We start from the raw sequence: 25,071 nt of genomic DNA, 5'->3' as shown, positions 1-25,071 counted from the left end.
GCCAGCACAGTTGAAGAGCAGGCTACCGCTGTACAAACTGAGTACATTTGCTCAACTGCAATATTAATATCTGTAATCCAGTGGTGCTCATAACAGTTGCTCCAGAATAACAAACAGAAAACAGTGCTCCCAGGCAAGCCATGATGGGGGTCAACCTAAACTAAGTGCTGAAGAAGTTATGGGCATGGTTTCCTAAGACAAAGCGCTGGATTCAAATTCTTGAGCCATTATTACCAGTGTGGCCTAGGGCCAGTTACCTTCTGTCTCTTTTTCTCAGGTCCGTCACCTGTGAAATGGAGATTTCAATAAAAAGACAATTCTCATAGGATTGCTCAAGTTCAAGTTCAACTTACATGACAGATATAGTACTTCCTAGTTACTGTGTGGGTATTACTTAGAATTACTGTCTATCACAAGCCGTGAAAATCTCTGGCGTTCTCAAAGTGCTGACTAAACATACCTGCAGTCTTGTATAAACTCTACCAGTGTGATCTGGCTAGGTCCTCTTTGCCAAGCAGCAAGGACTCCAGGTCCCATTGTTCTCATCCGTAAAAGGATGCTAATTAAATGAGCTGCTGTATAGAACGCACTGCATATGCTGTCCAGCACATGTTGGACATTAAATGGATTTTAATTTTCTCCTTTCCTGTCTTTCTTCTCTTCTCTGACTGCCTTCTTTTGTTTTCTGTGTGTATGTGTTCTGTAATCCTTTTGTAGTAGAAAAGTGAACTAAAAGATGAAGGAGGGTATTTTCTTTGTCTATCCTTCCATTTAAATACATTCACCGTTTAATTTGCTAAGCATTGTACTTGGGTCTGTGACTCCTCTTCTCAAGGTAATATTCATTTTCAATAGCCTAACCTCTCTAAAACAAGTACTTGCAGCATCCAGAATGAGGTAGAGAGCAACAATGTGAACCAGCAGATCTGTTGTGGGCTGCATTGATTCCCCTTGGAGTTGCTCAGAATTCCAAGCTTTTGTGTGTTTGCTTGTCTGGTCCTCTTCTTTCATCTCCTTTGACAGTCCCAAGGGTCTAGAATGTCTCCAGATGGTTCCACACCCATTTCAGCTTCTGCCCTCTCCTATAGGGCTATACCCAATTAAGTCTCTAACAGGACAGTGCCTTCTGCCCCTCTTCATCATTCCTCCATCCATCTCTGTCCTCCTTTCCTACCCTCCATTCAGAAATGTTTGTCTTCTCTAAATGACTATTAATCACTGGCAATGTACGGGTTTCTGAGGATATGGATGTGTGCCTTGCCTTCAAAGCAGTCTCACTTTTTCAGTAGGTCTTTTGGAATGGAATTATAATATATCCCAGGCTAATCTTTTTATATTTTCTGCCTATTCAATGTATGCTATCAGTCGCTTCCTTTCATGGGAGAACAGAATTAGAAGTCACGATTCGGGTCTTACACCCTCTCATTGCTGCTGGAAAGTCCTTTCCTGGCCCCCTATGCTTTCAAAGCAACACAACACATCAACCCATGTAAAAGCACTCTCCCAGAACCATCTGCTAGGGAGACAGGCTTTAGCATCTTCCGCTCTAACCAATGACCACATGGGCAATGCTAGCGTCCTGTCCTTGTTCACTCAAACTTTAACAGGGAGAAAACTAGTTTCCATCACCTGCCATTCACTTGTTCGGGTACCGGATGCATGTATGGCAAAATCAGAGCTGTTGTCCTTACCAACTCCATTGATTTAACATCTTCTCTCATAGCATTAGTCACCATCATCTCATCTGTCTACAATAAGGATGAATTTTCTTGTCACAATGAGCCTTACTATAACCACCTAGCTTCCAAAAATATTTGGGTTTTTTTTTTGCATTTATTAAATCCCACTTTATTTTACTCATTTCTTTTATTCTTAAACTTCTGTGTACATGTATATGCATATGTGTGAAAGTTCATGGGTGTGTGAGCATGGGTACGCGGAGGTCAGAAGGCAGTGTCGGGTGTCTATTCCATCCTTCCATCTTGTGTGAGGCATGGTCTCTTTGTTGTTTGCTTGCGCTATTGGCCTGTGCATCCATCTTATAAAGCTCTACAAAATAGTTTTATCAGCCTAAAAACAGTCTTTGTGCTTCACCTATTCCTTGGACTTCTCTTTCCCACTCAAAAATGTACATCTGGTGATCACTGATCCTCTACCTAGTTCTAGCATTTCCTCGTTTCCAGACTTTAATATAATTGGAATCATACAATATACGTTATTGGAGGAGATCTACCTCTGGGCTCTCTGCTTCTTATTTTACCAGTTTATGTCTATTTTTTCTGTCAATACTGTGATATGTGGATTTTTCCAGCAGAAAGGGTTGACCCCAGGGCCTGACACATGTTGGCAAGTATTCTACTACCGAGCAACACCTTGTCCTCCTTTTAAACTTTGAGATGAGATCCATCCAACCTGCCCAGGCTGTCCCCGAACTTGCAATCCTCCCATTTCAGCCTTTCAGACAGAGATCCTCAACCTGTGCGTCGTGAAGCCCCTGGGGTCACATATCAGATATCCTGCATCCTGCATACCAGGTATTTTTATTACAATTCACAACATTAGAAAAATTATGGTTATGATGTAGCACCAAAGTGATTCTGTGGTTAGAGGTCAGCACAACATGAGGAGCTATATTAAAGAGTTACAGCATTAGGAGGACTGAGAACCGCCGAGAGTCATCTGAGAGTCTCAGATAACCGGAATTACAGGGATGTGCTCCCATATCTGACTTAGCATTGTTTCTAAGTGGACTTTAGTACAATCCACAGTAAAGTAAATGAATCACAAGCGCTCTGCTCAGTGAACAGGCACAAAGTGAGCACGCCTGTGTGACTGGCTCTCAGCCCAGCTGCACGAGCCCTCCAGAAGCTTCCGTGCTCTGCCTTCCATCAGATCACCTTCCAAGATGGCTACACACTTCACTTCCGCTACCGTATGTCAGCTTCGCCTGGAAATAGAATCCTGCTTTCTACATGTAGCTTCTTTCACTCAGCGTTACGCTCTTAGGAGTCTTTACACGTACAGAATGTAGCCTAACCTGGATCTCCAGAATCGCTTCCTTAGCATCACAGCACTGGGTGTTTTCTCAGATCTCAACTTTGACCTATTACAACGGCACTGCTGTGGGATTCCTCCGTGTGCCTTTGAGCGTGTGTGTGTGTGTGTGTGTGTGTGTGTGTGTGTGTGTGTGTGTGTTGTTTGAGTATACAAAAGGTATGGAATTGGCAAGTCATCCAGACACACACATGTGGCTTCCGTAGATACCACAAGCAGAGCTTATCAGAAGTGACTGACTGGAGTTGCCTTTCATGCTCAGTGTAGGTTGGGAATGGGGCTTTAGTAATGTTCCAGGAAATCCTCAAGGTCAGCCACATCTGAGAGCCAGTCTTAAGAATTTTGCAGACGGCTCCGTTCATGAATCTAGACCCTCTCTTTATCTTCTTATAAGCTTTCTGAAATCTTTCTCATCATTTAGTGGTTCTTCCACATATGAAACCATTGAGCTGTTTGGGCCTGCTGTGAATGCAGGTGTTGTATACACACAAATGCCACCAATGACAATGTGATTTTTTAAGTCAGCATTCATTTGCGGTGACCCCTGCGCTGTCCATGGCTTGCCCTCAATCCTTTACAGACTTGGGGGTACACATACAGTGTAAATTCTCTTCTAAGCTCAAAAGACCCTTTCCTCTGCAGGTAAAGATGTTCTCAGCTGCCCCGAGTTTTGTCAGCAGGGACAGACTGGCCCTCAGATAGATCCCGGTAGGGACAGATTTGCTTGTATTAGAGTTTAAAAGGACACAGATACAGAAGTGGATAAACAATCATTGATCTTTTGAAAGCAGCATTGCTCTGTGCTCTCCGTGGCTTAGCAACCGGGTCTTGCACACGTGAAAGGAATATCACATGCAGCCTGAGTCCCCAAGGCGGCAGAGACACAGCTCACAGGCCAGAGAAAGAAGGTCAGACACCACTCAAATGCCATGCGATGCAATTCGGTTACGACGGCTGCACTTCTAAGAATTGTGTTCTTGTTTTGCCACAGCTCAAGGCCAATCGGTTTCTCTGAAGTAAAGCAAGAAAAGTGGGGAGCTGTCCTACAGCAAGAGGAAAGGGACAGAACAGAACCAAACAGAAGCCCCCACCACTAAGCTGCCTTCTCTAAAGCCTTCTGAGGGGCAACAGATAAAGGTGGATGTTTGAGCTCTAAAGAAATACATGGACTAAATAGAATTTTGTAGTATCCCAGAGTACTGCACTAAAGCAAAGCTTTATTATTTCAGTACAAAACCACACATGCATTTGCATGGGCATGAGCAAATTAAAAGAGGACAGCCCCTTTTGCCCAAGTTAGTACCAGCCCACGACATTAAAGGTCCTCCTCAACATGACCTCACTGCTCTTCCATCCTGCAGTTCTCTTTATCCTTTTACCCACTGTGTTATCTTTTCCACTGCTCATTTTAAACCTAAGCAAGCTCTAAGGTTTCATGATTTTGTGATTTTTTTTTCCCATGTTATTTCCTCAATAATAATTCCTGCCTCATTTCTTCTCATTGCTCATTCTTAATTATTCAAGTTTCATTTTTCAAAGCTGGCTAAAGTTTCTCTCCTCCTGGAAGACTTTACAGTTTCCTATTTTCTTTTCAGCCCATACTCCTTCATACTTCTGTTTTGTATTTATTTCATTCTGCCTCAGTTTAGTTATTGTGTTTATATGTCCTTTCATCTATTGCATGGTTAGCTTTTTAGAAGCGAGATTCAATCTCGTTTATTTAACATATTTTTCATGCACCTGGACACTGAAATGTATTGAACACAGTCACTATTTTTCTAGCTTGATTTATCCAAGAATAAACTCAATTATTTGCAGTCTGATGGCAAACATCCTAGAGGATTTTGTGAAAGGAGAGAGAGAGAGAGAGAGAGAGAGAGAGAGAGAGAGAGACTTTAGGCTTTTAAAATGATCTTTTTTCGGCTACTTTCAGAGCCATGTGTTTGTAACCAGGAATTTGAGCTTTGCAACACGCCTCAGCTCTAGCCACCCCCCCCACACACACACACAGATACACGGACACACAGAGAGATACGGAGACATACACACAAACACCTAGACACAAACACCCACAAAGACACTGACACACACGCACGTGCGTGCACACTGATCTCAGCATGGCCTCTCACCAAAATCAGCTTGATAGACTGACTGAATGCCGATATCTGACTTTAAAAGAAATGGTTTCATCAGTGGATGAACACAGAGAGGTGAAGAATTGCCATGGCTGCACAAAAGTGTAATGGGAAGTGATTTGAGGCGATTCAGCTTCCCCACAGCCAGGGAACACATGAAGAGAATTGATCAAATGTGTTTTAATGGGCTTTAGATTGCTTTTGTCTTGATTAATTCCTGGAGGAAATGGGTTTCCATTTCTAGAAAATGATTATTTTCTTCACAGCAGCTGCTGCAAGCGAGCAACGCACACGTGCAAGCACACTCGCATGGAGGGCAGCCTGCACCTCCTTCACCGGCCCCCGCACTCCCGGAGAAACGGCTGACACCCAAAGATCCCGTGGCCTAAATCCTTCTATTTTATTCCTGAAGAGGCTTACATGGTAGACAGAAATTTTCCACTGCATCTGGGTAGGTAATAACAAGAGACATTTCCCGGGGTCTGAGTAATTGCTCCTTGGCTTGGTTCCTTGAAGGCATGCCTTAGTTTCTGCTTCTCTTGTGTGTTTGTTGTGTGTGTGAAAGCTGGCTGTCGGGTTTTCCCGGAGTTCGCTTCCGTGCTGATTTACTTATCTGTTGGGCATCTTTGTATGTGCTGGATCTTGGATATATATATATACAGATACTCCCCTTCTTTGTGTTTAAAGTAAAGCCACTGTTCAAACAATTTTCCCCTCATGAAACCTTCTTGCTTGATTTACTATACATATATTAATATTATATATAATATATAGTAGACATATATGCACATTATCTAAATATATGCATGTACACATACATGTATTTACATAATTTATGCAAATGTATATGCCTGAGTGCATGCACACGTACCACATGTACAACACATGTATACAGGAACCAGTAGAGATAAGAAGAGAGCTCTGGAGCTGGAGTTGCAGGCAGTTGTAAGCCACCATGTTGGATGCTGGCAACCAAAGCCGGTCTCACTACAAGAGCTGTAAGCTCTCTTAACCACTAAGTTATGTCCCCAGGGCAATGCACTCCTCCCCCCCCCCCCCCCCCCCCACACACTTGATTCTACAAGGTTAGTATCTATAGCCTGGTCTTGCATTTACACAGAGTAAATCTATTCGCCTTCTCTAAAACATTGTCTGCTTGACCCAGAAGAGAAAGTGACTGACTGAGGTCAGCGCTTCTCAAACTTGAGCACACCCTGGGGTCTCCTGAAGGGTTCCAGCCTTAGAGTTTTCCACTTAGCAAGGCAGGTGAAGAGTATGGAATTTCTCAAGGATGCCAGGGGGCACTGCTGCTTCTGGAGCAGCCTTTGAGAGCCCCCGATTCAGGAAGTTTGGGTTGTTGCACGAAAGTATCGTTCACAGCTCTTCCTTCCCATCTCTTGCTCCTTTCATGAGATCTGTAATACCGAGGATGGACTGGAACCCTCGTTCCTCATCTGGGTTCTGTTTCCTTTTACATTTTGGGACAGGTGGTCTGCACCCTAACCCATCTTACACCAAGCCATACCTATGCTGAAGTTTTCAGAGTTTCCCAAACATCCATAATCCTGTTTCCATGTGTCTACAGTAAGGTTCTTTCTCACTGGAATGTTCTTCCCCACCTACAAAGTTTGTTTTGAATCTTTAAAACTCTGGTCACATTTCTGTCTGTCTTCCTTCTGGACTTCATTCATGCTTTAGGTGGCATTCTGTTGGCTGATCTGTCTTCCAGCCGTCATTTAAGACTACCTCTCACCATTTCCACCCACCGCATTATTCAGAACTATTTTAAGTCAATCTTTCTACTCATTTTGCCGAGTGTCAGCTCTTCAGAGGATAGAATAATGTCTTATTGATTTGGGGGGAGGAACTACCATCCAGTATTAATATTAATGAACATCTGGAGTTTGATGATGTCTGAGGGTTGATATATAGCTTTACTCTGCCCTCTTGAAATAAGATGAGTATCAGCAAAGGAGGCACAATGATTAATGGGAAAGAATACGGGAAGGCAAGTACATGAGATTAGGGAAAAAGTTTCTTGTTTGTATTTTTAAGTCTCTCTGTAGAAAATGCCAATATTTATGGTTATAAGATTTATGACAATAAATTTTGTATAAAACAGTGGTAACTATTATTTTTTAAAAAGCATACTACTTTCAGGTGCCCTGGAAAAAACTGAGCACTTTAATCTATAAATGGTCTTCAAAGTAGAAAAGAAACTCCATGAACTACATCTGTTTTGCTTCTGAAGTCACCTTCCTTCCAGCACTGAAAGAATTTCCAATTATGTGATTGCTGGAAAAGAGGCTTGTGAAATGCTTCAGAAGAGCTCTTTGTCTTGGCTTCCTGAAGCCCATGGAGAGGTGGCACACAAATAAAATAAAGGACAGCTTGTAGAGCCCTGCAAGACGAGAGACGGGAAAGGGCAACGTGTCTCCTTCCCAAGGCTCTTCAAACCCACATTTAGTAAGATCAAAAGGAACATCACCAGCTTTTTGGGAAATGTAGAGCCTCCAATCTTCCTTTTAGCGTGGAAGATGCCAAGATGCAAACACATTTAAGGAAAAAAAAAATCTCGAAAATTACCCTCCACTTAAGAGGACTGACCAAAGCCCTGTGATCCTTGATGAAAACAGAACCTCCGCATTGGACAGCCACTCCATTCAACTGAGATTGCTGAAGAAGGGCAAGATGGAAGTAGGAGGGGGTGGCGGGAGTGGGAAAGAGGTGCTGCTGGGGAACACCCACACCCAAAGATGGATCTGCCCTTCAGTGCGATTCTAGGAGTGAAGCAGGGCTATATTCTAAGGTGCTCGCTGAGGAGCAACCATTTATCGCATACACTTTAGTTTGCAATTGCATCTACACAGAAAGACCTTGAGAGCAGACTTCAGGCTGGAGGCCGGAGAACACGAAGCATTCTGTAAGGAGATAGCTGTGGGAGGAATGCTGATGGACGGAGGGAAATGTTCCAGCCTGTCCTTGGACTCAGAACACACCTGTGCCTTCCTCTAGCGTTCTCTAGTTTTCTCTCTGGAAAACTGATGGTGAGGACTTTCTCTTGCCTTTTGGATTCAGAGGTATCTATTGGTATTCCCAGGCTGGAGAGATACAGCTCAGCCACCGAAGACTAGGTTTACAACCAGATATCCAGATCTCTCATACAAACCGGGAGATTTTTTTCCACATGGTCCCTGCCATTTTCTTTCTGACACCCATTTCAAGCATAAAATCCTCATCCTTCAAGAGGGGAAAAAAAGTAACAAATAGTAAGGAGTTGCTAATTTCTTTTGAGGGGTTAAATTTTGTGTGATAATGAGAGCGTTTAGACTCACTTGGGCATTAGAAGAGATAAGGACTGTATCTCTCATTTGGTCGTCCAGATATTTTAGATGGTTTCAGAGAGGATCTAGATAATGGTTGTATTTAGCCAGAAAGCTTCCTTAATTCTCTCCAGTAGCCGTTAATGTCTGTTGGCTAAGGAGATTTCAAATCAGAGTGGCTTTCAAGAAAGGATGAGGACCACTCTCTGTTCCCTGTTTTCCAAATTCTTTCCATACCTTTTGTTCTCTTCACCTCTAGTGTGGATGGCCCCGGTGATTCTAAAGGATGAAAAGAAATGTGGTACATTTACCACCTCTAGTGTGGCTGGTCCTGTTGAGTCTAAAAAATGAAAGGGAGAGGGGTACCATTTACCATGTCCAGGGAATGCTGAACTTCGACAAATGGCCTTGTGAAACTGCCTCAAATTAGGTGCTACTCTTGTGTCAAGGACATCACTGCCCGCAAATGTACCCCACAAAAGCAAAAAACTGATCTCCATCTTTTCTCTTATCCCTTGGACACTTTAATAACTGCCATTTCCAAGTAGCTTAAGCTACCTGCCATTTGTCTTGCTGTTTTTTCCCTTCACTCACTACCCTCAAAATATCCTAGAATGCTAGCTAGTTTGTTGTCATGCTACACTTACCTATTAGACTTATCAAAGCCAGACACTGTAGCAGCATTTCTGCCAGATCAGCTATGCTCCGCTCCATGCCCGCAAGTAGGAAATGGCATTTCTCAGGACCTTACCAGTAGGAATGACAGCCCAACTTATCTGACCTCTTAAGCACCCTTCAGTCACTCAAGAGCACAGTTGTTCAGGGGTAGAGACGGATGAAACAGCGAACTATGGCTGGGGGTCACACCTGAGCTCCATGTACTCAGTGATCAGCTCAGTACAGATCCCTTGTAAAGGAACAGAAAGGGCAGCGGAAGGAAGTAAAGCAGGTAAGACATAACCCTATTCTTTTTCTTCTCCACCTTTATAAATCAATGATATCCTTCCAAGCAAGGAGACTTTTCTTAAATCAAGATTCTTCATGTGGAGCAAAAAGGTAAGACACATCAAAAATATCAATGGTTGCCAGGCACAAAGTTTGCAGTACCAGCAGGACCTCTGTGAAAGCTTTATTGCCATGGGGATGGTACTGATGGGAATTCAGGGACGGAAAAGGAGCTGGAGAAGCCCTTCTCAGCTCACCACTACTAAACAACATTCTCTCTTCTTTGCCTGAGGTGAGCCATAAACACCCGGATCCTTCCCTCCTGCTGCAAGCCTATTTGTCTCTGACTCACAGGATGACTATGATTAAATTTCATTATCCGCTCAGTTTCCATCTCTTGAGGTTTCTGGCTTTGGGTTTACCGCAAGCTTTGGCTTTACTAAAGGGCTTTTGACTAATGTGCAGCAGCATTGAATCATGGTAGATTTTCACACATTCATAATTACTCTTCTGAAGTAGCACATATTCTCTGTTATCTCCGGATAAGAGGAGCAGAGAGAAAACAATGTCATTTCACTCCTTTCTTCTGAGAGACGGAAGCAATTTGTGACCTAGTTTTTGGAGTATCCTAAATCCCCTTGAGGCTAAAGAGAAAAGCACAGCCTTGAATGGCTGAGATGAAGATTAAATGAAGAAAAGATATCTGTCATCATGGCCCCTCCCTCCTTAGACCTGTGAGCAGAAACGCAGGGAAGGATGGAGGCTTTCCATTGGGCTATACCTAACGATATACATAAAAATGTAAAAAAGTACAGATACTAGAGTTTATATGAATCCCGTTATACAATGACTGAATTTATTTTAGGACAATCATTTTGATTTTTAATCTGACTCACGTCCATGTTAAGAAGCTGTCTAGCTCTGTGTCAGTGCTAATCATGGACCCAAAACATAGGGAAACAGTAAAACTCTGTTTCCAGAAGTTGCTACACATGTAAGGTTTTTTTTGTTGTTGTTTGGGTTTTTTTTTTCTTTAGTTATTATTTTGTTTTTGGTTTGGTTTTATAGCAGTGGTAGCAATGGGGAGTTAAATAGTTTCTCCTAGGCCAGTGCTAAGCTGGGAATGAAACAAAAAGTAAAACATATATCCTGATCAGTGACCAAAGAAATATAGTGACAGTATCTACAGCATTCAGCAAGCCTCCCTGCACCGAGTGACTTGTCTAAACAATGTCACAGGCAATTTTAATCTAGTCTCCATGTACTCTTACCCGCTTCTAGTGAAATGCATAAAAATGTTAGTATTTAAAAGTAGAGGGAGAAATTATGGCAAGAGGAAGGCTAATATTATTCACCTTAAAGAAGAGAAGACATGGATTGTTTCAAATTTATTTGATTATAAAAATGAATAAAGCTGGACATGGTGATGTATGCCAGTGTTTCAACACAGTGGAGGTGGAGGTAGGAGGATCACAGGTCCTCATAGCAAGTCATAGCAAGACCCTGTCAAAAAAAAAAAAAGCAAAACTGGAATAACTCCAAAGAATGTATATTTGACCTCATAATTTTACTTGCTCTGTGTTTACTGTCCTATCCTCAGGGACATTGTCAGCAAGATTCACTCTCTTTTTTTCCATCTTTCAAGACACCTAGAGAGAAGTGAGTGATTCCACAAAGCTGTGACAGCTCCCCAGACATAGATAGATAGATAGATAGATAGATAGATAGATAGATAGATAGATAGATAGATAGATAGATAGATAGATAGATAGTTTCTTCTGTCTTGTAGTCTGTAGATATTTCTAATGCAGGATATCATTTCTTTAGCCATAATAAAGAATTTCTTGGACAGCATATCTTTTAAACAGTAAAGAAATCAAAGGAAAACCACACAAACCCCAGACTATCAGCTTTGCAGTGAGCAGGTTACATGGTAGCAAATCTCCCTGGGACATATTGACATGCATGTTAGTCCATTTTCTGTTACTATAACAAAATATACGACATAGGTACTTAGGAAAACTAAAAGAGGCTTGTTTAGTTTACAGGCTTGGAAACTAAAAATCTAAGATTGGGCAACTCCGCCCTTCTGCCTTAACCTTTTTGGCTGCATTGCAATTGATAGATAGAATCATGACACACACAAAGGAGAGAAAGAGATCACATGGCTAGGCAGAAAACTATAGAGCAAGGAGGAGCCAGCCTCATGCATACTCAGGACTTGCATATACGACGAGTAGGATAAAAGTTGAGGTGAAATGACAGGCGTCAGACAACTAGATATTTCTACCAGTGTTCAGTCTCAGCGCTCTCCTTCTCCAAACCAAACTTGTTCAGTGTCCGGTAAAGCTAATTTGAGCTGAGTTGCTATGGGAACCGAGAAAGGAGTTCCTGGAAATGTAATCATAATTGTGTCATCTAAAAGGGCAGCAACTTGCTACTTCAGTGTGTTCCCATGTGTCTGCATTAGGCTAGTGTTAGCAAATGGGTGTCAAAAGTCATTTGCTGGCAAATTGCTAAGAGGAGAGCCACCAATGTTGGGTGTTGCTCAACTGGGCTGCTTTGTCAAAGGACAAATTTGTCATTGTTGTTTTTGAAGTAAGATTCTCTTTGCAAAGTCTGGTTTAGTTTCTCGGAATAAAATCCAAATGCTGTCTGTCACTTGACACAAATCTTAGGGCCCGTGAAAGTAAAATCTCTGAGCCACAAATCCACATATGTTCAGAGAATGGGTTCTGAAACTTGAGGGTCTTTTGACAACTACTGGAAATTCCACAGGCTTTTAGAAGAGATTGTTGGAGTTGGCTTGGTGATCTCATAATTTCAAGATTCAAAAGGCCAATAGAATCAGAGTCACAGACTTGAAATGTGTCCTTGGGGGATCAGCTGGTCTTTTGCTACTCAAAAGTATGAGCCACGCATCTGCAATATTGATGCAACCTGAGAGCCTGTTACTTAGAGATGCTCAGCCCCAGACACAGACTTGCTGAATTAGAACCTACATTTTATTTAATAGGGTTCTCATATGGTCTATCTGTGTGCTAATTCTGAAAAGCACTGGACCAGTGAAACTTCTTAATTTTATAGAAAAGGTGACTGAAGTCCAAAGGGGAGAAGTAACTTGCCTAAATTATTGATGAACCTCAGCAGCAGAACCAGAACAAAGTACTACCACGCGTGAGAGCCAGACCTTTTCTGTTACCCAATGAGACTTCTCAGAAACAGGAACTTAGAGGCGTATTAGAGATTCCATCAGAGATTTTCTTGTTTTACGGCATCCCCACACAATCTTCTTTTTCTGACCTCCAATTGCACTGAGGGGGGCAGGAATTCTGGGAAGGAAAAAGCCAGTAGCTTATTGAAGAAGAAATTATTCCACCTAAGTCTTTAACGTGGCTTAAGCTGAGTCATCTACCTAGGGGTTTTCCCTTGGCCAAGTGATTAACCTGGTCCAAATGGAATGTTGCAACTCCACCGACGCCTGCCTGAGATTCTCCCTCTTGACCACAAGTTTTTCCTTAATGAGCCTCTATTGCTGCTCTAACAAAATTTGCATAAGTTGCTGGCCTTGTTCCTGTCTATTTGGGGAGCTCTCTATCATCCTATGAAAGCACCTGGTAAATGTTCTGTGGAAAACTGAAAAAAAAACAAAAAACAACAACAACAACAAAAAAAAAAAAAAAACAGATGATCTTTGTCCCTTTGTCCTGCCTATCTTCACACTATTCCTTAAAGATTCCTAATGCACCAATTCCTAAGTCAATGCAAACTACTCCAAAGCAATGTGCATTTTCATTTTCAAAAAAGCTAAAAGATAGTATTTTCCTGGTAGTTAGAAATTTAAAAACTGGGAACTAACAGAGGATTTAGAGAGGGGCCAGATTCTTCTACCTTCTCTGCAATCACAGGGCAGAGCTCTGCTCGGCCAACGGCAGGCTGGCCATCAATGTTTCCCATGCCAGCCCCATGCCAGGTGTGGAGGAGAGTTGCTGTGCCTGCTTTTGGACACTTCACCCCAAAGTAGAAAATGTCATTCTTCTCACTTCCAGATGCAAGAAAGGCTGGAGAACACACAACACCTGTGACTCTCGAAGATGGGCAAGAGCTTACCATCCTCCTTTCTCCTAGCCCACTCCTCCCACATTTCTGTCATCACTAGGTGACCCAGTCAAGCATCATCCTGTTCCTTAAGCACAAGTCAGTAATTCTTAGTTCTTTACTAGCAATTTGATTCTGATACCTACAGTCACAAATCACCCCCAAACTTAGCATTTTGCCACAAGGGCAGCTTTATTATCTCTCACAGTTTTATCAACAGACCTGATCTCCACAGCTGGACACCCTCTGCTCTACATACAGACTCCTCTAGTAATTGATTGATTTGGGACTACCTAAGATAGCTCACTCACATACCTTATCAGGGATAGATGAAGTGTGTGTGTGTGTGTGTGTGTGTGTGTGTGTGTGTGTGTGTGTGTGTGTATGTGTGTGTGTGTGTGTGTGTCTCCCCTTCCCTCCTCCCTTTCTCTTCTTCCTTCTCCTCTTCATCCCTTCCAGGTGTTCTGAAACATAATCAACTTTTCACAAAGCAGCTTAAGGCTCTCAAAATAATAACATCTAGGTTTCCCCACTTCCTTAAACCTTAAATCCAATCCTGAGCTCGAATGACATCCCTTGGAGTGTCCTGTATTTGTTACAATGAGCCAGAGAATGCCCAGAAAGTGTCAGTCACGGAGTTCTCAAAAAGACTTCTGGGAGCAGCCAATTCTTTCATTTCTTTGTTTCCTGTTGCTTGATTCAAAACAAGGGAGATTTTTATAAGTGGATCTCAAGAAAGTCTACCAACATATAGAAATTATGTTTTTGTATCTATTTGAGTATTCATACAGATGGATACTTTCCTGAGGGAAAAGACCCCCAGATTTCTTCACATTGCCGAAAGGATCTGTCACCCAGAGAATTCTACATTACGAAATGAGTCACACCAGAGTCTATAGACCATCTGCTCATTGCCATGTTTGGCTGTGGGGCTTCTGAAGACATATGGAGCTCATAGCGCATCTCATTAGCTGGATTTGGAATCCTAAGACTCAGGCAAGAACCTCATCTCTATATACTGCAGGACTTTCTGATTTTTAGCACAGTCTTTTAAATAATAGATGTCCTCCATAAGGCATGTAGGCTGATTTCTTCTGAAGGACTTACCTGAGTTTGATGTAATAAAACGCAAGCATAACTATGATTAATGTTCTTCCTATAACATATTGTGTCACTCTTCAGTAAAAAGTCATCATCGATCTAGATTGATACCTATCTAATCTGATTGGAGTCTGGCTGGGTCAGTGGAATGGATGCTAGTATAATATTATTTTACAATAAGAAATATGAAATTTAAATAATTGTCTCAATGATTTAGAGATGTTTTGAGTAGAAACTAGGGCTCAAATCCAATTCTCCTGGTTTTTACTCCCTAGAGCTTTGTAATGAGGAGAAAGGTATACAAGTGAGGCCACGAGAAAAGCTAGAGGAATAAGAATAAGGATGCAAGCTTCAGAAAGGTAGAGGGCAGTGGTACAGGGTTGGCTAATCATGTGGGAAGTTCTGGATTTGACCTCCACTACCCAAGGAGCAAAGCAAAAGATTCTAAGCTGCACCATGTTTACTGTCATGGTTTATGTGTCAGTGTTGCTGAGCCACAAACTGTATCCCCCACTCTTGCAATCCTCTGTTTCTAATACAGCTCTAGGGATCTCATTTGGAGAGTCCCCAGCCTCATCTTCAATCATATATGCTAATAGAAATGTCTCTGAGCCCACTGTTCTCATTTTTCTTTTAATCAGTGATAACCAAGACACCGCAGTTGCTCATTTTCTGATCCTTAGTTTTATACTCAAAACAGAAACCATTCTAAACCCCAAGTGCACACAAACACCCTCCCTCTTATGTGGAGAAGAGGCTCAATGCAGTCAGGCTCACCATCAGTCTCCTACTCTGGATTGTCTTTAAAGACCTTAGATAATGGACTTCAGTAAGGAAAGGACAGTAAGGAAAAAGCCAAGTGCAATTGTAGCCTAGCAGGGAGGGTGCTCACCCAGAGTGCACTAAGCTTTCTGTTAGATCCCTAGTGGCCCACAAACCAATCCTGATGGCTCATGTAAGTGCTGCAGTTTGAGGCCAGCGTGGGCTACAGGAGATCCTGCCTCAATGGAAAAGAAGGCGTTGGCAACATGGACCTTCTAGAATGAGAAAATGAGTAAATGTATCATCCACTTGCCACGACTAGAGAAGAGCTGATGCATCACAATTTCAGAGTGATGCATGTCAGGTTTTTGTATCTTAATAATGATGTAACAGAATATATCAAAAGCTAATTGTCTTCCAAACTTCCTCCGAACATACTTACTTGCCTAGGTGTCATTTCACTATCAATTTTGCAGAAATGGATTCTCTTTATTTTCTCAATGACTGTGCTTAGCTGTTAATTCACCACCTATCCAGAACCAGGGCTTGCATAATCCTTACCTTTGAAGTCACAAAATTTTATAGAAGGTTTCTTTGAAGCTAGAAGACTGAGACTCTATTAATGAAAAAAGGGACTAAAATGGGCCCAGTGACATGACATTTTAGTCCTGAGGTCATCTGTAGTACACAAGGTGTGCTTTGGTGGCAGTTACTGTCTCCGGACCCTTTAAAGGGTAAGACTACTATGAGATACTTTTTAAAGCATTTATCATTTGCATTGGGAAAGGTTAATGTAGTCTTTCCAAATATAATCTCCTGTTTATGCAAGAATATATCTGTCCTATTAGCCCCACCAGAACTCTAGCCAAAGCTTGTATTTGGAAAATTAAGTTCTCAGGTAGACACTGAAGGATTTCTTGCGCGACTCATTCTCTTGTTACTACAACAGGAAGAAGCCTTATGTGGTTAAAGACTTTATCTGGACATAAACTGATCGTTACCAAATACAACATTTAGCTTTTTATTAGGTATTCCTGTGGGGTTAGATAGCCCTGCAGTTAAGGTCTTGCCACCCTTTTACAGGGGTCCTGAGAAGTAGGGATATCAGCCAGGATCTGTATCTATTTCTTGTTCTTCTTTTTCTTCTTCTTGTTGTTCTTGTTGTTGTTGTTGTTGTTCTTCTTCTTCTTCTTCTTCTGTCTCTTTAATTAAAATAGAGGCACTTCACTTCTTTGCCCCTCTTTCTTCCCTCCAACCCCTCCCAGTTATCCTCTCTTGAACTCTTAAGCTGACAGCCTCTATTGACCTGATTGTATTTGTTACATACATATTACAAATGTACATAATATGCATATATTACATGCCTGTACATACATATGTGTGTGTATGCTGAAGACACCATATCCTTAGGATATACTATTCAAATGATTCATGCTGAATCTGACCTGAAAACTTTTTTCCTTTGGTTTTCAACATCCATAGTTTTGGCATGTGCAAGCTACCAAGAGAGGGGAGCAATTAAACAGTCTTACCCTGCAGTAGCACCTGTGAATCATGACAATTAAGAAATTGTTTGTGGCTTTATTGTGTCATGAGGCATTGAAACATCTGAAAAAAAATCAATATCTGGGCGGTCAGGCAGCTTCTTATTTATTTCTTTGGTTTACTAGAGCAACTTGTCAGTAGATTAAAAGTGCAAAATAAAACATAAACAAAAACAGGCAGTCTTTTGAATTGCTTAGGTCTTTCCAAGCCATGAGCCAGTACAACACAAATTTCTGTCAGATGCAGTGAGCCTAGCATCCAAACATCATGCACGAAACCTGGTGATAGAAGCACACTGCACCCACTCCCACCTCGGCCTTGCTCGTGGGTGCACGGTATTTGGAGTTTCTGAAGGAGCAAGGTAATATCAGGAAGAGGACGGAGGAGGGAACAGCGTGAGTAGCCGGCCAGGAGGAGGTCAGCTGAAGCTGTACAGGGTAAGCCTGAACGTGTCATTGGTACAAACGTAAGCATCATTGCTATTCTTCAAGAGAAACATCTGTTGGAAACCCATGATCACATCTTCATCCGCCTTGAGTTGACCCACAGCCGTGGTAATGGTACAGCTATCTGGTGCAGGCCGATGGTCCTGCACTGTGATACTATGTGAACTTTCTGGAACAGAAGGCTAGATCACTGATCCACAAATGGCAGCTGTTTTCCTGGAACTGCTGTCCTTCCTAGGGAAGGCATGGCGGAGCAATGTAGATTGCACCTAGTTGGGTTCGGTCGTTATCAAATAACTGGTAGTAATGTGGAATACAGCTGGGTCCAGTCTGCTCCCAAATTAGCTTGTCTTCCATCCTGGAGAGTCACCCCCTCACTGAGACCCCTCACTGGCACAATGGTGGCAGCAGTGGCAGCAACCCAGGGAGATCTCGAAACCTAATTCTTGTTAGCTTTTCCCTTCCATATTTGTTGGCTGCTTTGGGCCATTAAGACCCTGAAAGAACCACACTGCTACCACTAAAGAGGACCAGTGGTAGCCAGAAAACCAATAAACAAAAAGACACGTGCAATAACAGACCGCTGAAGGCCCGAAGACCCAGAAACGGCCAGAGTCCCTCAACAAATTATCTTTATTTCCATTAGGTTCATCTATATGTGTTCTGAGTGACTGGCCACAGAGTAGGGTTTCAGAGTTCCAGGTCAGGCACAAGGACGCTCTGGGATATGACACCCTATGAAGACACAAAGGGAGTGTCCCTCTACTCTACGATCATACACCTATCCCAGATTGTAACCAGTTTCAGTTATTTCCAAGGAAAGCAAAACACTGTGGCTTGAGGGAACTACAAGGGTGAATTGGGAAGAACAGTTCTTTGCTGGGGATTGGGGTGGAGAAGGTATTTATAGACTAAAGAAATAGTATGATGGTGTTCTAGTCAACTACAAATTGAATGAACCATTTTCTTTCAAGATGGAGTCCTCTCCAGTTCACTTATAACAAAAGAACCCCATCTAGCTGTGTGCTCATGGTGGGCTCCTGAATGTTCACATTTTTCTATGGAGTGGTTCAGGGTTTTGGGACACTTCTTCCTTTTGCGGTAGGACTCCACCCCTAAGGAGCATTGAGACAATGGAATAGGAGACAGTGCAGTCACTGATGTAAGTACAGGAATTTGGACCTGGGTTCAAGTTCAGAGTCCTCAACATAGGGCTGGAGAGATGGCTCAGAGGTTAAGAGCACTGGCTGTTCTCCCAAAGGTCCTGAATTCAATTCCCAGCAACCACATGGTGGCTCACAACCATCTATACTGAGATCTGGTACACAGGCACACATGCAGGCATAAATAAAAAAATAAATATATAAATAAAAAATTTCTGTATAAATAAAAAAATTAATAAACCAGAGTCCTCAACATAGTAAGTTCATAATAAGACCTATTGTAGTCATGCCCTTTCTTCAACCAGATGCCTTTACGTGCTCCCTATCCATGCAGAAATGAACTAGAGTTGAAGATTAGCATGTTGTTTGGTGATATAAAATTTCTCAAGTCAGAGAAATCATCTGATATCATTAACAAAATAATGTGTGTGTGTGTGTGTGTGTGTGTGTGTATACGTGTAGGCATGCATGTGTGGGTGTGTGTGCTTATGTTTGTGTAGTGAAACTATAAGGAGTTTATAGGGGGGGATACTGTGGAATCTGCTCCCAAATTTGCTCCCAGTTTGAAGTTGAGCATTTAGCTTGCAAAAGAACTTAAGTCATTAAGTAAGATCTCCCTGAATCATTGAAGACTGTCTACTGTTCAATTTTCCTATGAACAATGAAGTAATCTGAAATTAGGAACTGAGGTTTAATGGGATTTCACCCACTTCTTGAGCCCATGCATGGGGTTTTGATGATAGTATGTCCCTCTCTCCATTTCTCTCTCACACGTAGACGTGTGTGTCCCCATGCGTGTGGGCGCACACATCTGTGCATGCATGTAGAGACCAAAGGTTGACCTCTGGTATCTTCCTTCAGACTCTTTACCTCATAGAGGGAGGCAGGGTCTCTCATTGGAACCCCAGCTTTCCAGAGCTGGCTACCTAAGCTATCCCGATTGCTCCCTGATACACTGTTTCTGCTTCCTTCATGCTGAGATTATGGAGAGAGGGGAGCTACAAAGCCTATCAGCACTTACATGATTTCTGGGGACCTGAACTCTGGTCCTTGTGCTTTCCTCACACTTGCCAAGGGAACGCCTCACCCACTGTGCCACCTTCCTCAACCTTGCAATATCCTGTAATAGAAATGTAGCCTCCTTGTTTTCCAGCACCTCTCTGTCTCTTATGTTGAACAATTAAGCAACATGGGAAAACATCAATGACTCTGATCATAAACAGAGTTCAGATTCCTCCTAGGCTGGATTGCTTCTGAGCACCTAGTCTATTTCTAGAAGAACATCAGTTCCAAGAAGCACAGTAGTACTCTGGGACAGAGGATTGTCTTGCTCCATCTACTGATGAAGTCTCTGCTGCAAGTTAAGGGTCAGTCACAAGCATAACAACAGACATTTAGGCCTGGCTCAACTCTCATTAACCATGTTTATGTTCTCGTCAAGCTGCGAGGAATTTCCAGAAGGGAGCAAGGTCTCAGGACCTTCTGTCCATGGCCTTCAAAGGAATATCTGTAATGTTTCCTCCTCTACCAGTAAGGCTTTACACTTAATCAGAGCCATTTTCATCTTAGTCATTGTGAACTCACTTAGCCGCTTAGATCCTGTCTACTATTCTCCAAAGACTTCAAGGGCACCATACAGTAGGAGGTGGGGTAAGGGCTGTGAGATGGAAATGTACTTGGCAACTTCAGGAAAAAGTCAGAGGCCAAGAAGAAACCATCAAATGTCATTTACAGGGCAGTGAAAGAACTCCCTATTCCACTTGTAATAGGTGTTATTTTGGTTAGTATCATAGGTTTAATACCAGATAGGTCCTAAGAATGATACATGAACCATGTATTTCTAGCAAAAAGAAAAAAAAAGGAGGAGCAAGAGCAAGCACCAAGTCTACAAGGAGATGAGCCCACGGTAGGCTCCTAATGCCTGGTGCCCAGGCACCTTAGTATACCACTAAATGGACTCGGTGGATCAAATGCATACACATAAAAGGAGGACATGATGTTGGAAGGAAAATATAATGGGAAATCCCGGGAGACCTGAACTGGGAGTGAGAGGTGAATATGACCAAGATATATTGTATACATAGGTAAAGTAAAAAATAAAAATAAAAAATTCCACCAGGCTAGAGAGATTTCTCAGTGGGTAAAACGCTCGCTACACAGGTGTGAAGGCTAGAGGTTGGATTCCTGGAGTGTTAGGAAAGCCAGTCATGAAAGTAAGTGCTTGTAATTCCAGTGCCTCTATGGAAAGCTGAGAGATGGAGACAGGAGAAGCCCTAGAACCTTATGGACCGACCAGCCTGCAACACACATCCGTGATGAGCTCTTGTGTCAATGAGGATGGAAGGTAAAATACTGACACCTGAGGTTGTCCTTTCACCTCCATGCATGTTCTGGTGTATGACATGCTTGCAAGCACACACACACACACACACACACACACACACACACACACGCACACACAGCACATGTACACAGAGAGGGAAAAAGGAGAGTCCCAGACAAAGTGTTATTCTAAGAAATGATAATATTTAATTCACAAAAATTGAGTACACATGGTGAATAAGACTTAAAGTGGGCCCAGGACTCAGATTTCCTATTTCATGACCTTGTATGACTCTCTCCTCTGGAAAGGTGGAAAGAATGTGTAACTTACATGCAACCGATAGAACAAGGTACATGATAGCACTTCTGCACCCTCCTATACATCAAATAATAATAATAATGAAGTTTATAATACCCATATTTCTGGGAGACAACTCTGGTGGCTTTGAAGAAGCAAGCTGCCTGCTCTAAGTTCCATAGTGCACAGGGCCACCAGGAAAGGCACTGAAGGTGGCCTCCAACTCCCCTCTAGCCCTAAGTCTAGATTCTCAGCTATCCTCATGTAAGGAATTGAATTCCACCAACAACTGCATGAGCTCAGATGTGAATCCCTCCTCGCTCAAGACTCTGATGATCCCCTTGGCCCTGTAGATGCCTTGATATTCTTGGTTCCTCACAGAGAACCCAGATATGCCACATTCAGGCCCTACCTAAACTGAGATAATAATCAGGTATTGATTTGAGCATCCAGGTGTATTCTAATCTGTTCCACAGCCCCAGCTAACCAGTATAATATTGTAACAGTTAATTTTAGGTGTCAACTTAACTAGATTAAGGGGCATAGGTAGCAGGTAAAATTATCCCTGAGTGTATGTGTGAGGGTGTTTTGTAGGAGACTGAGAAGCAATTCAATTGACTGAGTATGAGAGATCAACCCTCAGTGTATACAGACACCATCCAATTAGTGAGTCCCTGGTGAAAGAAAGAGAAAGGTGAAATAGCTCTGTTTCGTCTTACATGCCTCTCCTCTTCACCCTGTGAATATCTGAACTTTAGGTCTTCCAGCCTTTGTACTGCAAGATGTAAGCTGGTGGTACCAGAGTTCTCAGGCCATCAGCTTTTGCGGTTATGGGCTCTTTGGAATTGTACTGTGCCATTCAGCTGCTTCCCTGGGTCTCCAGTTTGTACACGGTCCACTGTGAGATTTTATAGCCTCCATATCCACTTAATTCAACACTCTTTTTTTTTGTTTGTTTGTTTGTTTGTTTTAAAGATTTATTTATTTATTATGTGTACAACGTTATGCCTGTATGAACACCTGAATGCCAGAAGAGGGCACCAGATTTCATTATAGATGGTTATGAGCTACTATGTAGTTGCTGGGAATTGAGCTTGTGACCTCTGGAAGAGCAAACAGTGCTCTTAACCTCTCAGCCATCTCTCCAGCCCAAGTCGACACTCTTGATAAAATCTTCCATGTACTCTCTATATCTCTTCCTCTGCCAAACTCTCCATCACAATGTTCACCACACACAGCTTGATATCGAAGTCCCAGCTTCCCCATGCAACCAGCTTCCCATGCTGGTCAAAGCCAGCAAGGCAAAGAGCCTCCTACAGAGATGGCTTTGCAATCATGTGTTATTCAGTGTTATTATAATCGTACATTATTTATTATATAGTATTGATTCTGTCTCTCCAGAAAATCCTGGCTGATGCAAGATGTCTCTAAAAGCAAAGGATATTTTTCATATTTACCATATTTGCACATCTAAAAGTAATTGATTCCTTCATGATGTCCATGACTAAGTGCTCTCCTGCTTTCAACAATTACAATTTTCTCCTACAGTTGGATTTTTGGTGACTGGGATCTAAAAACATCCATACCTTGCATTTGTACTATGTCTTAAATTTCTCTTGATTTAAGATTGCTTTTGTTTTCCACTATCCAAGTTTTACTAACTGCATCTCCCTGAGATTGATCAACATGAGAATGAGAACGAGAGCGAGAGAGAGAATAGGGACATGAGGATGACAGCTTGATTGGAGGCTGGTCAAGATCTGGTCTTTCGGAATGGTCCACATTACCTCTTGTGTGGTCCTGCACGCACATGACCGTCTTGTACTAGGGAACTTAAAATCTAGAACGCTTTAGTCACTGGGCTTGCCTGTTGACAGATTGATTCATTCATTGTCAACTTTTCCGTAGACATTTTACCTAATGAATTTGGTGATAGTTGGTGTTTATTGCCTCAGTCCTTCATGTTAATATATTTACAAAATAGTCAGAAATAAATCGTTTCATTAGGCTCTGCCAATTGCTCCCTCACTGGCTTGTCTTTCCTGCATCGTTTTGTTCTTTGGCTGCTCTACCAGTGTCTTCATTCCCCACAATTAGGTTGATTCCAGATTAAGTGTAACAGGCTTCAGTGAAGATTCGACACAAGATTGACACAACACAGTAAAATAGCTTTAAACACCTCTGTTCTTAAAGGCCTTTTCGTGGTCTTTCTCAGGTCCATGGTGACTAAGGACTAAACAGAGTAATCCATTCAAGCAGGCACTTACGAATATTTTGGCATATTGTAAGCACCCAAACCATAGAGTTGCTTCCCTCCCACATCCCCTTTAGAAAATTGTCTTGATTCTTTAGAGTACAAATATGAGATGAAACGTGTTTATAAGTATTTTCCATTCCTCTCCCTCCAACTGTCCTCATATTCCCACCAACATAGCTCTTCGCAAAAATTCTTTTCAATAACGTGCTAAGACCATTTAGTGCTCCCCATTTGTTCATGTGTGCAAGATCATTCATTAGATCATAGGAAACCTAACAGTGGCTACATCCTCAAAAAATAAAAATAAAAATGAAAAGATTCCCACTCTTCTATCAGCTGTCAGTTGCCAATAGGCCTCCAGTACAGCTGGAGACTGCCTACCCTGACTACACTAAAAGTTTGGGTGCTTGATCTTGTGCAGTTCTCATGCAGGTAATCATGGATGATATGCTCTGAGTCCATAAGTACCGTAGCCGTGCAGTGGTTCAAAGGAAGCATTTCCTACCTCAACTCTTTCCCATCCTCCGGCCCTTGCCTTCTTTCTACTCCTTTTTCCACAATGTTCCCAAGCCATTGAGGTATTGAGGTTATTGATAAAGATGTTTTGTACAGGACTGAACACTCAGGCTTTTATTTCCGGCATGTTGGTCAATTAATCTCTCCATTGACCGTTGTCCACTGCAGACTGAAACTTCTCCGACCATGGTTGAGAGCAACCAGGCTCTTTTTATACAAATGTAAATACTCAGAAGTCAATTTGACAGCATGATATTTTGTCAAAATAACAACAGCAGGATCTACCCTGTGGTATGAAAAAACATATAAGGATAATTTTTATCCAATAAGGGCGAAAATAAAGACTGCGTTTCTGTAAAATACTTTAAATGGCATAGAGAAAGATGCCATGCCAACAGTTGTTGTATATTTTAGTTTAAAGTAGGATCTATGTGGAAAAAACAGATTTATCTCTCAGAGACCACATTTTCTCTGAGTATTTCAGGCTTCAAGGCTTACTTAGTGTGTGGGAGAATTGTCTGCTTCTAGGCTCAGTGATGTCAGCTATGATTGCCATGGTAACAACAAGGGCAATAACTTCGGTCACAGCAGCTAAAAGAAAGGTGAAATCTATTTAAAAATCATTGAAGTCCAGAGCCTTTAAGATTGGAATCTATAGCTACTTAAAACTCCACTGCAAGGCCCCAGAGTAATCTGAAATCAGATTAAATCAAGATATATCTCCAAAAGAATATAGGATAAGACATTTCTAAAGGAATGCAAATAAGAAATCAGGATCCTTTATCTTTCTGGTACATTTACTATTCTGGTGAGTCACAGGAAAATGATACTGCTAAAGCTAGAAACAGACAAGCACTGGACTCTATTCATCTAATGAATAAACTCAATTTTAAATGGGTCTCAAATCTCTTTTATCGTTAAAAAAATATTAAAGCAAGTACACTAATTTGAATTAAAAAAAACATTGCCCTATTATGCTTTTTTCTGTAGTTTTATGCATTTCAAAATTATTAAATATTAAAGTTGACATCTTCTAATATGCCATTATAGATCTAACAAAACCAGAAAGACAGTATGATATGGCAATGGTCCCTGAATTCACAAAG

At 41.9% G+C, this 25,071-nt stretch overlaps 1 pseudogene; it reads right to left on the bottom strand.

Annotated features, from left to right (window-relative positions):
- Positions 1 to 17,381: 17,381 nt before the first annotated feature.
- LOC129689244 (nuclear transport factor 2-like) lies at positions 17,382 to 17,766 on the bottom strand (annotated as a pseudogene).
- Between the last annotated feature and the right edge of the window lie 7,305 nt (positions 17,767 to 25,071).

This window comes from Psammomys obesus, unplaced genomic scaffold, assembly GCF_907164565.1.
Source record: "Psammomys obesus unplaced genomic scaffold, mPsaObe1.curated_primary_1811, whole genome shotgun sequence".
Lineage (NCBI taxonomy): Eukaryota > Metazoa > Chordata > Mammalia > Rodentia > Muridae > Psammomys > Psammomys obesus.
Note: the sequence above shows the minus strand (reverse complement) of the source record. Positions and strands in the feature narration are given on the sequence as shown.